The sequence below is a fragment of the Crotalus tigris genome, unplaced genomic scaffold (assembly GCF_016545835.1).
Source record: "Crotalus tigris isolate CLP2741 ecotype Arizona unplaced genomic scaffold, ASM1654583v1 scf7180000017828.1554129, whole genome shotgun sequence".
Taxonomy (NCBI): Eukaryota; Metazoa; Chordata; class Lepidosauria; order Squamata; family Viperidae; genus Crotalus; species Crotalus tigris.
This window is the reverse complement of record NW_024096658.1, coordinates 552,059-568,892: the sequence shown is the minus strand read 5'-3', so window position 1 is coordinate 568,892 and position 16,834 is coordinate 552,059. Positions and strand designations below refer to the sequence as shown.

General features: G+C 41.1%; 1 protein-coding gene across 6 annotated transcripts in view; it reads right to left on the bottom strand.

The window, feature by feature from the left end:
* GRM5 (glutamate metabotropic receptor 5) overlaps window positions 1-16,834 on the bottom strand; it is a 310,218-nt gene that overhangs the window by 37,366 nt on the left and 256,018 nt on the right. The gene's annotated exons all lie outside the window — the stretch shown is intronic.

Genomic DNA, 16,834 nt, shown 5'->3' with positions numbered 1-16,834 from the left:
CTACTAGGAGTACATTTGGCATATCTTGACATGCAGCTAAGAGTTACAAGATAAGTTCTAAGATAATTTATGACGGGGCTTGGAAATGCACAGACTATGCCATCTAAGAATTAAAGATTGCCAACACGGTCCCTGTGGAAGGCCTTAGTAGACTTCCAAAATGTAATTATGTTTTTGCAATGCCTGAGCATTTGCAAGCTTACCAAATCTCACCAGACTGCAGCATTTTTCCATGAGATCTTGAAAACCTTTAGATAAGAATGTTGCTGACTTGATTGGTCTCATGAAAGAGCCATAAGCTAAGGTCGTTATTATCCATGATTTGCTCATATAATTTGGGATTTTTTCCCGGAAAAAAAAAATATTTTGGGGGTGGAGGGACTCAGCACCTGAAAAGATGGATGATGTTAATCTAATCCTTCTTTTGGCACGAATAGCAGATAAATTGACAAGCGTGCAGTAATCAGACTGATTGTTTTTCTAATGACTGATCATTCATGGATAACAACTGCTCAATTTAATTGAGAATGAAAAGTTGCAAGAAAAAAAAACCACGAGGTGCTGCTTCTGTGTTTTAAGGAATAAAACTGTGCACATTCAGGTGGATCTGCACCATCCTTCCATGGAGAGATTCACACAAGCATCTAAACCACCTTGCCTCCCTCTGATGCTCTCCATTGGTGTTAGGACTCCAAGTCCCATAATTCCTGACCCAGACTGAACCCCAGACTGAAAAGGTTTGTGGTAAAACATCCAAACACTAGTTTTGCAGCCAAATTCAGTGACAGTAATAAAATAAAAAAAATAAAAAAATAATAAAAAATAAAATAAAATAATAAAAAATAAAATAAAATAATAAAATAAAATAATAAAATAAAATAATAAAATAAAAAATAATAAAATAAAATAAAAAATAAAAAATAATATAATTAAATAAAATATAATAAAATAAAAATAATAAAATAAAAAATAAAATAAAATAATAAAATAAAATAAAATATAAAGTAAAATATAAAATACAAAATAAAATACAAAATAAAATAATAAAATAAAATATAAAATAAAATAATAAAATAAAATAAAATATAGACTTAATAGCAAAATTCAGAAAGCATAGTCAAGTGACAGTGATGAAGCTAAATCTGTTAGGGCAGGAGCAGCCAACGTGGTGCTTTTTTAAAAGTTTGATTTTGGGTCTTAAACCTTTGAAAGACACCAGGTTGCTGATCCACAGCCTTCTAGGGCATTCCTGTTTCCAAAGCATGCTCTGTGCAAAGCTGTGATAAAACTGCAAGGTTAGGAAGGCAAACCATGCAAAATGTTAGAATCTGTATACATACTAAGGCAAGTCAGTTTTTACAATGAACAGAAAAAGCAGAAGGGGTTTGGTTTGCAGATGAGACTGCTGAAAGAGACAAAGGGGGAATCAAACTGCTTCATAAAATATCCTGATACGCATAAAGCTTCGCTCAAGCGGTTAGAAAAGAAAGGCCCTAAATATAGACAGGATTAAGAAATGTTAATCACATCTTCGGGAGTAAGTCACAGTGCGTTTTCCATGGTAACATGAAATGTACGGCATCAGTAGGTTAATGTAAGTCTAGCTAGCTGCATTCAGGTAGTCCTCGACTTATAACCAGCATTCAACCCAAAATTTCTGACGCTAAGAGAGACAGTGGTTAAGCGAGTTTTGCCCCATTTTACGACCTTTCTTGCCCCAGTTGTTAAGTGAATCACTGCAGTTGTTAAGTTAGTAACACGGTTGTTAAGTGAATCTGGCTTCCCCATTGACTTTGCTTATAAGAAGGTTGCAAAAGGGGATCACGTGACCCCAGGACATTGCAACCATCATAAATACGAGTCAGTTGCCAAATGTCTGAATTTTGATCATAGGACCATGGGGATGCTGCAACAGTTGTAAGTGTGAAAAAGGGCCATAAGTCACTTTTTTCAGTAGCACTGTAACTTTGAACGGTCATTAAACAAACTGGTGTATGTCGAGGACTATCTGTATCCCAAAAGAAAGCGATGTTCAGCTAGTTTCCTATTGTTTGTAGGAAAACCCCATGCTATTAGGAGCTCAGCTCAGATATTACAAAACATTCCATATTACCGTTAATTTCCTATAACTAAAAAACAACTAAAATGGAAACGTGGAGAGATTTCTCTTCTCCTCTCCTTCCTTCTCTCAGACTCAATTTAAACCTGCTATTTCATTGTTTAGTCATTTATCTACCTCTGTGGGAGTAACCTTTGAAAAATAAAACTATTGAAGTTAGATAGTTACGTGTAATTGCTGCATTGCTTTGCAAAAGTGATTTAAAAAAAAAATCCTACACACAAAGGTCTATCTAGATACTGGAAAAGAATAGATGACATGGCCTCATTGGTGTTCAGAAACTCTTTCTAAGCTCTATTCACAATAATTCAGAGGAAATACGCCATACCCCAGTTTAAACCGGACTTCTCGGGACACATCATTTATAAAACAGAACAGAATAACAGAGTTGGAAGGGACCTTGGAGGTCTACTAGTCCAACCCCCTGCTCAAGCAAGAAAGCATTTCAGACAAACATTGTCCAGTCTCTTCTTAAAAACTTCTGGTGTTGGAGCACCCACAACTCCTGGAGAAAGGTTGCTCCACTGATTAATTGTTCTAACTGTCCTTAGTTCCAGGTTGGTTCTCTCCTTAATTTCCAATCATCGCTTCTTGTCCTGCCCTCTGGTGCTTTGGAGAATAGGTTGAACCCCTCTTCTTTGTGGTTGTTTAAGACAGTTACAATGAACCAGTTCCCGTGGAAAATCAAATTGTATAGCCTTTCCCCTAACAAATAAAGAAAATAATAATAAACAATAATTTTGGTAGCCTGCTGAATCATATTTAATCTTAATCCTTCCCCATTGTCATTTTGGACAATGAAGACCACAGAAGCAGCAACAGTTTGCAGTAGTGACACATTTTTAAAAGACACTTATAAAATACTCAGCCAGCTTTAGAAAATTACATATTTCTCTGGCTTGATATTTATTTATTTTTTTAAAGGAGAGTAAAGGAGTTTGGGGATGTCATTAGAAAGCCTCAGTGGGATCGGGTGTGCAATTTCAGAAATGCTGGAAAAGACAGTTTTCCAAAACAAAATAAAAACATGACTCATATAGATGCAAATGATTGAATTGATGTGAAAGATGATATCCCTTTCTTATGTAAGAATTAGCCTACAGTAGGTTGTTTTCCTGAACACCAAATGGGATAATAAAAGTAATCCTCAAGTTACAACAGTTTGTTTAGTGACCGTGCAAAGTTACAACAGCATTGAAAAATGTGACTTACTACCATTTTTCATAGTTACGACTTTTGCAGCATCCCCATGATCATGTGACCAAAATTCAGATGCTTGACCACTGGTTCATATTTATGACGGTTGCTGTATCCCAGGGTCATGTGATGTTGTATCTCAGTTATCAGGAGTAATGTCAAGGTAATGATTTAGAAGCTAACCAGCTGATGTAAGATGTATGATGTAATGATGGGAATGACCCAGCAGGGTCTATGTCCCTTTAAGAGCCAGCTGGGTCTGTGTCTCTTTAAAAGCCTTGTATAAAAGAGAAGGATCCGCAGATGTGTTTTCTCTTCTTCTGTTTCCTGCTGTAACTGCTGTGTGTTGGATCCTGCTATATTAACAAGTGTATGTACATTGTTCCTGGTATATGATATTGTAGATAGTGTAAGATAAACCACCATTTAATATAGACCACTGTTTACTGTGTCTACTCGTCGGTTGTCTCTCACAATAAGACTGTGCATGCTCTGACAAGTAAGGCCAACTTTAAGGCAACTTTAGCTTATAATTTATTTATTTGTATCCTGCCTTTATTATTTTACAAATAACTCAAGATGGCGGACATAATCAACCCACTTTTTTTCTCCTTTTTTCCTCACCACCACCTCACCTGTGAGGTGAATTGGGTTGAGAGAGAATAGCCGGCCCCAAGTCACCCATCCTGGCTTTTATGCCTAAGGCGGGACTAGAACTCACAATCTCCCACTTTCAAACCTGGTGCTTTAACTACTAGGCCAAGCAGGTTCTCCTTTAAGGGCGAAAGCAAGTTGAGGGCTGACTCCCAAAATGCTTGCATTTTTCAGAAAATTAGAACGTATGGACAATTTCTGCTCCTTGAAGAGCAGCCATGACACAAAGACTGAAGCTTGGCTGATTCAGGGCCTGCAATGCAATGCTTTAACCAACAGAAGGGAGTAGAGGGAAGTAAAAATTAAGAGTGATCTCATCCTAAAATCCTATTTTTATAGGAACCTCTTTGTCCTTAAAGGCTTTATTGTGGGAAGAATCCAGAGAAAGAAATATTTTGGGGAATATTAAAAAGGCAGAATATATTTCCCTAATGGAATAATGAGAAGATCTTAAAAAAGAAACCCGCCCCCAGAAATCAGCCCCAACTCTTCTCCCCCAAGGAGAAACTAGGCAGAGGCCAGCTTTTAGAAATGCAGATGTAATAATCCATTCAGGAAGGTTGGAGCTAGGAAGCCAGAAATTAGAAAGACAAAGACACCTAAAATCTACATAGCCCCACCAAATTCTAAGGACAGGAGACATAATAGGATTAATCCACCAATACCAAAAGGGCACACTCAGACTCAGGTCAAAGTACATGACCCAGGAAATACAAAGCCTCAAACAGGAACAGGAAACAACCTCAAGAGCTCCAGAAGATATAAAAACCCATCACTCCTTACTACATGTGGTCAGCTTTCCCAGAGCTATCTTTCTATCTGGCTCGCCTCGTTAATAAACTGCAACCTTTTTTCTAAAGCAGTCTCCATTTTGATTATTCCCAGCTTGGACTGGACCCTGATGAATATTTTCTTTCAACAGCTTTTAGGAAGAGACGATAATTGCAAGAGTGCTTCTCATTTTGTATATATAAACCACCCCATCCATGGCAAGTTTTCCTTAATATGCATAGAAAAAGCATTAATGATAGTTGATTTTTTTCTTCCCACCTCTTGCTAGAATGGGATATACTTTGTATAGATCAGAAATCGCCTCTAAGTGAGATGGGCAGCATAGAGGTAGCCCTTAACTTAGAACCATGCTTTTAGCAACCATCTGAAGTTATCACCACTCTGAAAAAGAAACTTATAAACGGTCCTCATCCTTACAAACATTGCAGCATTGCCACAGTCACATGATCAAAAATTCCGGCACTTTGCAAGCCGGCACGTAATTACGGTGGTTGCAGCATCCCAGGGTCATGTGATCACTACCCAGCCAGCTTCCAACAAGCAAAGTCAATGGGAGAAACTGGATTTCCTTTATAACTGCATGACTCCCTTAACAATTGCAGTTGATTGGCTTAACAAACAGAAGCAATAGACAGCATTGCAACATATTAGGCATGATTCTTCCATGTGGGATGATTTAAAATAATGCATTTACTGCCCTAGCTTTCTCTTGCTCTCTCTTTTTAAAGTATTTGGATATTACACATATATTATTCCCTTTCAGTTTCAAACAAGAGAGATGTCTAAGTTTAACTTTCTCCCTCTATCGTTATATTATTCTGAACAAGGCCTTTTGAAAGTGAACTAGAATCTCCTTTCACCTTTGTTTTTCAATAGGACACAATTGGACCATAAGAAAGGCTGAGCGCCAAAGAATTGAGGCCTCTGAACTATGGTGCTGGAGAAGACTCCTGCGAGTCCTCTGGACTGCAAGGTGATCAAACCAGTCAGTCCTAGAGGAGATCAACCCTGACTGCTCTTTAGAAGGCCAGATCCTGAAGCTGAAACTCAAGTACTTTGGCCACCTAATGAGAAGGAAGGACTCACTGGAGAAGGGCCTAATGCTGGGAAAGATTGAGGGCAATAGAAGAAGGGGACGACAGAGAATGAGGTGGCTGGATGGAGTCACTGAAGCAGTAGGCGTGAGCTTAAATGGACTCCAGAAGATGGTAGAGGACAGGAAGACCTGGAGGAACGTTGTCCATGGGGTCGCGATGGGTCAGACATGACTTCGCAACTAATAACAACAGGACACAATTATTATTTACAGCACTATATTCTCCTACCACAACTTGAAATACGATTGCCCTGTTCAAAGTATCAGATACATCATCCTTCTATCTATCAGAAAATTAGCAAAAGACAAAGCAAACGTTTTGCTGTAGTCTCAAGGGGCTGTCACAGAGAAGAGGGAGTGACCTCTTCTCCAAAGCACCTGTTGTTCTTGTTGTTAATTGCGAAGTCGTGTCCGACCCATCGCGACCCCATGGACAACGTTCCTCCAGGTCTTCCTATCCTCTACCATCTTCTGGAGTCACCTGAGGACAGGACAAAAAGTGAAAGTTTGATCAAAGAGAGAAGCAACCCAGAACTAAGGAGAAACTTCCTAACAGTGAGAACAATTAATCAGTGGAATAGTTTGCCTCCAGAAATTGTGGATGCTCCATCACTGGAGGTTTTCAAGATAAGACTGGACAGTCATTTGTCCGGAATGTTATAGGGTCTCCTGCCAAGGGCAGAGGGAGTTAGACTAGAAGACCTCCAAGGTCCCTTCCAATCCTATTATTCTACATTCTGAGACGGTACCGAAGAGATAAAAGATTCGGATATTTCCTCAAGAATCTTAGTTTTGGTCTTCATCGTCTGCAACTCTAGTAATCATTAATTGACAAAAACAACAACGTTTCCCCTGGAGAATTGCTTTCTGTCTGATATCAACTTTTCCAACAGATGCAACTGTTGTTTGGATCTTCCTACTGCCTAGAGAGCACAACGATGTGTTTTCAGCAGGGTCAGTGGACACATCCTGTTTTTAGAAACCCTTGAGCTTTTTTTTTTTGCAAGGACAGCACAGTAATGCAAACAGGCATCTCATCATTTACAAATAGGAAATGTTGCCATGGGCTTTCATTGCTCACTTTTCTCATAATCACGTAGATAGATGGTTTGGTAGACCCAGGGGCTAACTGCATTTGCTTTGATCCAGTATCTAGCCATTCTAGCTGGCCTAGTCCATGCTAGAATAGCAGTGGCACTTAGACTTATATACCGCTTCACACAGTGCTTTACAGCCCTCTCTAAGCGGTTTACAGAGGCAGCATATTTGTCCCCAACAATCTAGGTCAGGGGTAGGCAACCTTGGCTCTTTTATGACTCGTGGACTTCAACTCCCAGAATTCCTGAGCCAGCCATGCTGAGGGCAAAGGGAGAGGTTTCCAAGCTGAGTCATGCTGGCTCAGAAATTCTGGGAGTTGTTTTGGCTTCTAGTCAGTTCAGCACTGGCTTGAATAGATTCGCAAACCAGCTGACAAACATAACTTAGAGATATAATTTATCTTTGGGAAAAGTCAGTTTCTACCAGTTGATTATAGGGATAAACTGGCCTGTGTTCTGAGATTTTACAAGACAATCTATGGAATTTGAATTCCATGGAAGACTTCATGCTGTTTGTTTATTCAATGGTATGTCTGCCCATCTCAAACAAGTGTCTCTGGGTGGCAAATAATCATAAAATCAATTAAAACCAAACTAAAAATAAAACGCATATAGCAACTAAGAAATATTATAGAAACATAGAAAACTGATGGTAGAAAAAGAATAACAGAATAAGAGAGTTGGAAAGGAGCCTGGAGGTCTTCTAGTCCAACCCCCTGCTCAGGCAGAAAACTCTACACTATTTCAGACAAATGGCTATCCAGTCTCTTCTTAAAAACTTCCAGTGTTGGAGCATTCACGACTTCTGGAGGCAGGTTGTTCCACTGGTTAATTGTTCTAAATGTCAGGAAGTTTCTCCTTAGTTCTAGGTTGCTTCTCTCCTTGATTAGTTTCCATACATTGCTTCTTGTCCTGCCTTCAGGCGCTTTGGAAAATAGCTTGACTCCCTCTTCTTTGTGGCAGCCCCTGAGATACTGGAACACTGCTATCATGTCACCCTCTAGACCAGGGGTGTCAAACTCAATTTAATTGAGGGCCGCATCAGCATTATGGTTGCCCTCAGGGGGCCAGGTGGGTGTGGCCAGGGTGGGTGCAGCCTACTGGGTGGGCGTGGATGGAGTGGGTGTGGCCTACTGGGTGGGCATGGCCAGCTCTACATCGTTCGCGTCAAGGGTGCCTGTGGGGGCCTGGGCAGGAGTGGGACAGATCTGAGGGTCTCTGGCAGAAGGGGGTAGGACCGGGGCAAGCGCCAAGGCCTGGTCCATTTCTTCATTCCTCACAAAGGGTGACACCTCCCCAGCATGCACCCAGGGGGTGGGGCCGACATAGCAGGGCTGGTTCCTTGCTGTTTCCAGATAGCCTTGTGGAGCTAAGACTGAATGCGTTTCAGCATAGATGGCCACCACAATATTGTACATTGGCTCCCGGCTGGCCTGGGCCAGGGCTAAGGCAGCGGGGGCCATTCCCTCACTGTTTCCAGGATGGCTTTGCGGGCCACATGAAAGCACTTCGCGGGCCGCATCCGGGCCCCGGGCCTTGTGTTTGACATGTCTGCTCTAGACCTAGTGGTCCATCATATCTGCCTTTTGAGTTTTATTTGTTTTCCTTTTAGTTAATTATTGTATTATTTTTCATTATTATTTCTATATTTTATTTTGTTTTTTTTTAATTTTTGTCAGACATATGTTTATTCCAAGCCTCTTTAAACTCAGTCACTGATGACTGACCCATGGTGGCCATGCCCTCTGTCTGCTCTTAATTCCACTGGCTCTTAATACAACTCTTCACATCACTGACCTGCTGCAACATACTAAAACCAACTATCATTAGCAGACATCCAGCCTCAGTGCCATCTTACAGTGGGGGGGGGGGGGGAAGAAATCTTCTTACAGGAATTCTAAGAATTAGTGCTTTTCTCCTTTCCATGAGAGGACTCCAGTTGTTGAGCACTAGGAATACAATGCAGAGTTTTCCAACCCTGCCCCATGGAAAGATTGTCTGTCAGCTGTTTAAGGCTCTTAAACAGTTTAAGGTTGCTGCTCTACATGCGTGCACACACAAACACACACACACACCAGAGTTTGAGGAGATGATACTGCTGATGCCAGACTTAAGAGTGAGCCCAGTGTTCAGTCCTTGATGCATCCTAGCCAAAGTTATTCACGGGGTCTCCAAATTTCTTGGGTTTCTTTGATTTTTTTTTTTTTTTTACAAAGACGGAACTCTTTCCTGATGGCTAAATCTTGCAAGATGTTAGTGTTCTTGCTTGAATGAGAAGACTAAAATCTCATAATACCAGGTATTCCTTTCCCCCCCCCCACCTTTGGGGTAAAGGTGTCACCTGGACCATTGCGTGAAATTGTGTTTCTGTTACTCAGAAAGATTCCGGCTGCTACTGCTCTAAGTAAAGCTGAGGAACATATTCTTCTGCCTTAATTTACATTGGGAGAGTTGGGGAAAGATGATGGAGATGTTTTTAAGGCACTGGAAGAGAAGAACCCTTTCTTTCTTTCTTTCTTTCTTTCTTTCTTTCTTTCTTTCTTTCTTTCTTTCTTTCTTTCTTTCTTTCTTTCTTTCTCTCTTTCTTTTCCTTCCTTCCTTCCTTCCTTCCTTCCTTCCTTCCTTCCTTCCTTCCTTCCTTCCTTCCTTCCTTCCTTCCTTCCTTCCTTTTGAGGAATGAATCAAGAAGGAACACCAAAGGCTTTGATAGTTCCCTTCCCATAAAGATGCTTGGTGATCCCAGAAAATGGGTTTTAAGAGACAAAAAGGAATGTCCTGGCTGGGGTGATGGTGATGTTATGTTGTTTTTTAGTGTGACATCATTCTAAATAGTGGTTTGGCCAAGCCATGATGGTGTGGTGTACACATTTGATCCATAAACTATGGTTCACAAACTGTAGTGGCTGAGTTTGTCCAACATGGTGCTGCAAGGAAATACTAAACAAGTGAACTTACAGCTTCTCACAACCACAGATGCCGGCCATTCCTTTTGTGGGTTGCAAAGAGTGTGTGGAGGGGTCCTGGCAGAGAAAAAAAGACAGATGGACTAGAACAGAGATCTTCAACCTTTTTGATTTGGTGGCCCAGAAAGGGAGGCAGGCACTGCTACGTGCACGCATGCAAATGGGCTGCCTGCGTGTGCAAAAATGAGCCCTGCGGATGCACACACAAACAGCCACATGTGAGTGCATGCACACATGCAAATGGGCTGTGCAGGCATGAGTGCTGCAAATGGGGTGGTGCTAGGGCTGGTGGGATGCTATGGGCAGCACTAGTGCTGTGGGACACTCTGGAGCGGGGTGGGGCTAGTGCCGGTGAGATGCTTGGGGTCAGGGCGGCACTAGCACTGGTGGGATGCACGGGGTGGCACTAGCACTGGTGGGACACTTGGGGTTGGGGCGGCACCAGCACCAGCGGGACGCTAGGGGGTGGTGTGGTGTTAGCGTCGGCAGGATGCTCGGGGTGAGCACGAGTGTGTGTGGGGGGTGAGTGCACTGGCCATCCCTTCACGCGGCCCACAGGTTGGGGACCCCTGGCCTAGAAGATTTCCAAGGTCCCTTTCAGCTCTATGATTGTGAGACTTTTAATCCATTCATCTGAAGCAAACTGAGTAAGCAAGAATGCCTTGGGGGAAAGAGTGGGATTTAGATAATGCTTGCAGGTTCAGGTGGAAAAATCTAGAGATCTAAAATGCCCCACAGATTCGGAAGCGAGGATATTCTTTGCAGCTGAGATTGCACTTTTTAATTTTTGCCAATATTTTAGCTACTGAGTGCAGAACACAGCAGGTCAAGAATTTAAGGGCAATTTCCATTCTCCATTTGTTTTGCTTTTAATAAAACGAATACGTGGTCTATTACATACTTTAGTTGCAATAAAATAGATGCATTAAGTATTATTTTTTAAAAAATGGCAGAAAAATTGCACTAATGATGTCAAGGGTTCAAACTTAAGCCTTAATAGGCCATCGAAAAAGGACCCAAGACTATTTACATTATTTGGGCCACAGGCTTCCCACCATTAACCCTTAGCAGGGCAAGGAGGCTAAGATCAAGCTATCATTTGGCTTTGCACGATGCTTCACAACAGCTTTGCTTTCTTAGACTGTGGGAACTTTAAATAGTTACTAAAAACATTCTCATGCTATTCACACCATCTATTTTGGCCAGGGTCCCCTCCAACTTTAAAGCACTCTTGGTTATCAATTCATTTATTTCACTGACTCTATTTTTGCAATACAAAATGGACATTCTTTGAGCTAATGAAACCACTACTGTAGTAGCTGTTTGACTAGCTTGGGATGGATTCTATTTAAGTCACTATTCTCTGGGACTTTATGTTATAGCTTTGTTGAAGTGCCAAGATATGGCCCAAGGCTTGCCTAGTTTTGACATGTACAATAGCGAGTCTCTCACCATTGTTCCAAACTTTGCACCTCAGGCATTTCCCTTCATAACAAATCCCAACTTGACCAGCAAGGGTGTTCCTCCAACATAATTACAAGCAAATTCTTACAAAACAAAGAGTTTGGGCAGCAGCAATAGTACAGGACCAACCTCTTTAAAAGGCAGTGTTCCCTTCTGATATTACTACTTTTCATTCTGTAAACAATTCCACATCTCATAATGCTATTCACCTATGCCAAGAATTGGCAATTCATACTCTCCAGTTGTTTTGGATTAAAAGACCCATAAGCCTCAAGCAGCACAGCCCAGGACCAGGAAATAAAGAAGTTGGATCTAAAAAAGAAACACCGTCATCTTTTTCTTTTCATATGCACATCAGGTGTTCTCTTACACCTCTATTTTCTAGTCATGTCATTGTGCTTGCCATTCTCAGCCATGTTTCAACTCTACCACCCATAGGAAGCAGAGGAGGCATGGTGGCTCAGAGCTTAAGATGCTGGGTTTGTTCCAAATGCCATGCGACGGGGTGGCTCCCTTCTTTGCTCCAGCTCCTGCCAATCTAGCAGTGTGAAAGCATGCATATGCGAGTAGATAAATAGGTACCACTTCGGTGGGAAGGTAACAGCGCTACATGACATCATTCTGGCCACATGACTGTGGAAATGTCTTTAGACAACCCTGGCCCAATGGCCTGGAAACGGAGATGAGCACCATGTCAACCTTCAACCAATTCTGGCTGCAGCACATCTTCACTTCCTTTTTGGTTGCCACAGTAACGGGAGTGGGGGGGAGATATATTCTTCAAGTTTAGTCATAACAACAACTTTCCTGTGGGAACCAAGGTCAAGTTACCTAATTTTTGGCGCGCTGGAGCTTCCGTTAGAAAGCCCGCCAAAGTAGTTAATTGAGGATCGTGGTTTATGACATATTGTGTGTGTGTATGTGGGGGGGGGAACTTTCAGTCTTGGTTTCACCGTTGTTTGTGCCGATACTATGTAGCTATTAAATGTGTTCTTTGAGGAAAGCATTTGCCTCAGAGTTCTTATTTCTACTGGTCTCATCTATCGGAACCATGACACACTGCCCCTTATAGTCAGCAATGACTAGCAGAGTAAAATTCGCAGGGACACTCTTAACTTATAGGAAGCAGTTCTGTGCTCTCCGTCTTTCTGATACTCCTGATACAAAAATACTCTTTGTACTTGGCTGTGCCCTATCTGGTTATATTCCTCTTTTCCTTCAAATTTCACCATGAAGGTTCCTAAAAAGCAAGTAATAGATTGATCATTCATAAAGTGGAAGGAACATGAAGGCTCTGCCAGAGTGGGAGATTTCAGGACCTTGGAGAGCTCACAGAAATATATTGCATTCACTCTTACAAGAAATGTTATTTTACCACTTCTTTGTGGCCAACGTAGAATCTAAAAATTCTAACGTGACTAGGTAACCCTTCAGGTCTACCGCTGCTTTCAACTGACTAGATTTAAAGAATGTGTGATTTTTGGGAAGCCGTTGAAAATAAGCAGAAAATTGGTATGTCAAAGAAATAAAATGAAAATGAAAATAAATCAAAGATAGCTGATTTATACCGTTCCTCTGAATGAAGATATATTCCCTTCAAATCCGTTGGGACTCTGGTACAATAAACATTTTTTTCTACAGCAATTTTTCTTTTTTTGTTGTTTTCTGCCTATTTGGTTGGTTGCTCCTTTTCTGAAGCTGTGCATATTTTACTATGACTGCAGAGGCTATGCAGATGTTAGCCGTGGAGTCCTTCAGATAATAGAATGGCTAGGTTCTACAGTTTGAATAGTGTACAATTGCTTCTGAAAGCTTCCCCTGAATGGGGATTATCATTTGTCCCTGTCCAACACAACAGACCCTTTTGAAACTCATCACCGCTTTTGCCTTAATGCTCTCTGCTTCGTTAACAAAGGTCACCACATTCAAGCAAGTACTGCTGCTGTATTTGCTTGCCTTCATTCTTTATTATTCCTGCATCTCCTTAATTAGGAATAAGAATTAGCTTCAGACATTGACACTAAGGTGACGAATAACAAGCATGGAAAAGGCAAGGCCACGGGAAGCAAGTGCATCATAGAGATGCTTAAAGTACAGCTGAGAATAAATTAGAAGGATAAGCAATGGCAGGTAGAGAACGGAAAGCAATGAGTAGGCAGGAATGACATATAAAGAGTAAAATTTATAGTAACTGAATCACTTGGAAAACACTCATGGAAATTCCAAAAATAGCAGCTAATGATCTTATCTACTGAATGGTGAATGATTAATTTCTGGTTACAAAGCAATTATGTTGTCTTTTCACTGTGCTGTGCTGAGATCTACAGTAAAGCCCACGGTGAGTTTGACAATCAGTGGAGAGAAACAAATTTTGGATTAATAGCTTCAGAGGAAAGAAGAAGCAATCTTCATCACCGTTTGAGTCCAAGATCTTGGGTTTTCTCTCTCTTTTTTTTGGCATACATGTAGCTGACTCAACAGGTCCTCAAAACTGTGTGTGTGCATTTGGGTGTGTATAGATATAGGGACAGTACAAAAACAATTGTGTTTTACACAAAGATTCATTTTAGGTACACCTAGAACCCTCTACATCACGTATGTCGAACTGCCGTCCCACGGGCTGGATGCATCATACTGAAACCACGCCCACCCCATTGCCGGCAATGGGGAAAAAGTCACGATATGTTGCGCGACATCATGTGACGTCGCGAGTTTGACATGCCTGCTCTACATCTAAAGCGTATGAAGAGAGCTTAACCACATGGATTTTTTTCCCCAATTGAATTATAACCCTCTCATGATATACGGTATCCTTGACTTGACTTACAGCCACCATTGAGCCCAAACTTTCCGTTGCTAAGTGAGACATTTGTGAAGTTTTGCCCCATTTTATCACCTTTCTTGTCACAGTTGTTAAGTGAATCACTGCAGATGTGAAGTTAGTAACATGATTGCGAAGTGAATCTGGCTTCTCCTTTCACATTGGCTTATCAGAAGGTTGAAAAAAGGGGACCACAAGGCCCAGGGATACTGCAACCGTCGTAAATATGAGTCAGTTGCCAAGCGTCTGAATTTTGATCACGTGACCATGGGGATGCAGCAATGGTTGTGTGAAAAACAGTCATACGTCACTTTTTTCAGTGCCGTTGTAACTTTGAACGATCACTAAATGAACTGTTATAAGTCAAGGACTACTTCTATATGAAGTATAGCTGGAAGAGTCGGCATGAGGAGGAAGCAATTCCCATAACACAAGGAAAAGATATACCGGAACTCGGATGATCAGTTCAAGAAATGATCTGTTAATACTTGAAAAATGTTCTTCTGCATACATTGCTATTGTATTAGTTAATTTAACCAATGCCAAACCATTTGTTTCCAAGGGCTAGGTCACAGGTCGGCAACCCACGGCTCCAGAGCCACATGCAGTTCTTTCAGCCTTCTTCTGCGGCTCCCAGCCTCCTCCGCCATTTGCAGAGAGAGAGAAAGAGAGAGACAGAGACAGGCACTTGTACTTCCCTTCTCTCTCCCTCTCCCTCTCCCCCCCTCTCTCTCACACACATAAACACACACTAAGTGGGGGAAGAGGATTGGCAGACCAAGGGCAGGAGAGACCCAGCCCAATAAGAATGTGTGTCAGCTTACAGAGTACTATCTAACATGGAACAAGTGGTGTGACTGGTGGGAGACTAGAAATAATAGAGGAGAATAAATATGGAAAGGTCAAAAGTGAAAATATGTGTATAATAATGTATAATAATAATAATAATATGAATTATTTTTAGTAAGAAGTAGAGTATGAAGGAAGAAAAATGTAAATAAGAAACAACGGGGCAATAAGGACAAATATTCTAAAGAAGAATAAGGGGGAGAAATGTAAATAATAGAAGATTAACGTTATGTAATCACTGTTTAAAAAAGGGGAGGAGTATATACTGTGTATGTATGTGTGTTATGTTTTGTTTTGTTGGTTTAAAAATTATATATATATATATATATATATATATATATATATATATATATATATATATATATATATATATATATATATATATGTCTTTGGTTGTTCGGGTTTTCTCCCGCGTAAAATTGGAAGTGTCTTGGCGACGTTTCGACGAAGTCCCATTCATCATCTTCAGGCTGGTGTTTTCAGCTTCGTTTGCTCCTCGAAGTGTTGCCAAGACACTTCCAATTTTACGCGGGAGAAAAACCGAACAACCAAAGACATCTATATATATATATATATATATATATATATATATATATATATATATATATATATATATATATATATATGAAAGAATGTGTCTCAGCATGAAGCCAGCTTGCCAGGTGAGCAGAAGATCGGAAAGAGGGAGAGAGGGAGGGAGGGAGAGAGAGAGAGAGAGAGAGAGAGAAAACTCATGCACAGCAGCCTCTAATACTTTGTGAAGTTTTGCAGCTCCCAGTGTTTTCTCTGGGAAAGGGGTCCAAGTGGCTCTTTGAGTGTTTAAGATTGCCGACCCCTGAGCTAGTTCAAGATCCATGACAGGGCTATGATCTATCGTAGGATAAGTTGCACCCCTTCTATGGAGAAAGAAGAAAGCTTCCCAAAAAATAAAAAATAAAAATAGAAGAGAGGAAGAAATGGGAAGAAAAGGAAAACCAGAAGATTACATTTAGGGCACTGGTCTACGGCATGCCAGAAACTGGTTCACACAACAAGCAAAGCCCCATCTGCAGGATACAGGCAGCATGCAAAACCACACCTTCTCCAGTCCATGGGAAAACCTCTCTCCATGGAACCGGTTCCTGGTGCCTGAAAGGTTGGGGACTGCTGATTTAGGACACTTTCCTCCGGTTAGTATTCTCTGAATATTGGGATTTATTTGCAAAATGTGTTGGCCGCTAACCTTACCAAGGGTAATTCTAGGCAACTTAAGAGTCGTAAAAAGATCAAAACTATAGAGAACGCTGCTATACCAATAAATCTGAAGAAGAGTATTACCTGAAGAAGACCATCTGAATCTAGCTAGGTCAGTGGTTCTCAACCTGTGGGTCGGACCCCATTTGGGGTCGAATGACCATTTCACAGGGGTCACCAAACAACGCAGTCTGCCATTTTTTCCCCCTTTTCCTTAGCTGTGCTACTCCCTTTTATTCTATTGGCTTTTGAAAGCCAATAGAATAGACTCTCTTGAATAGAGTCTAATTCTATTGGCTTTCAAAAGCCAATAGGAATTGTCCAGGCTGTCTCTGCCCTGCTGAGCCCGCCAAAAGTCCCAATCTGCACACGGTGCTGCACCAGTTGAGTAGTCCTTGACTTATGACCGGCTGAGTAGTCCTCGACTTATGACGGGTTGGTGGTCGCGGCATTAAAAAGGTTGAGAACCACTGAGCTAGGTGAAATAATTTCATCACAAATTCAGAAGACAAATGCTTAAATATTTTCTGTAGCGCAGGAAAGATACAA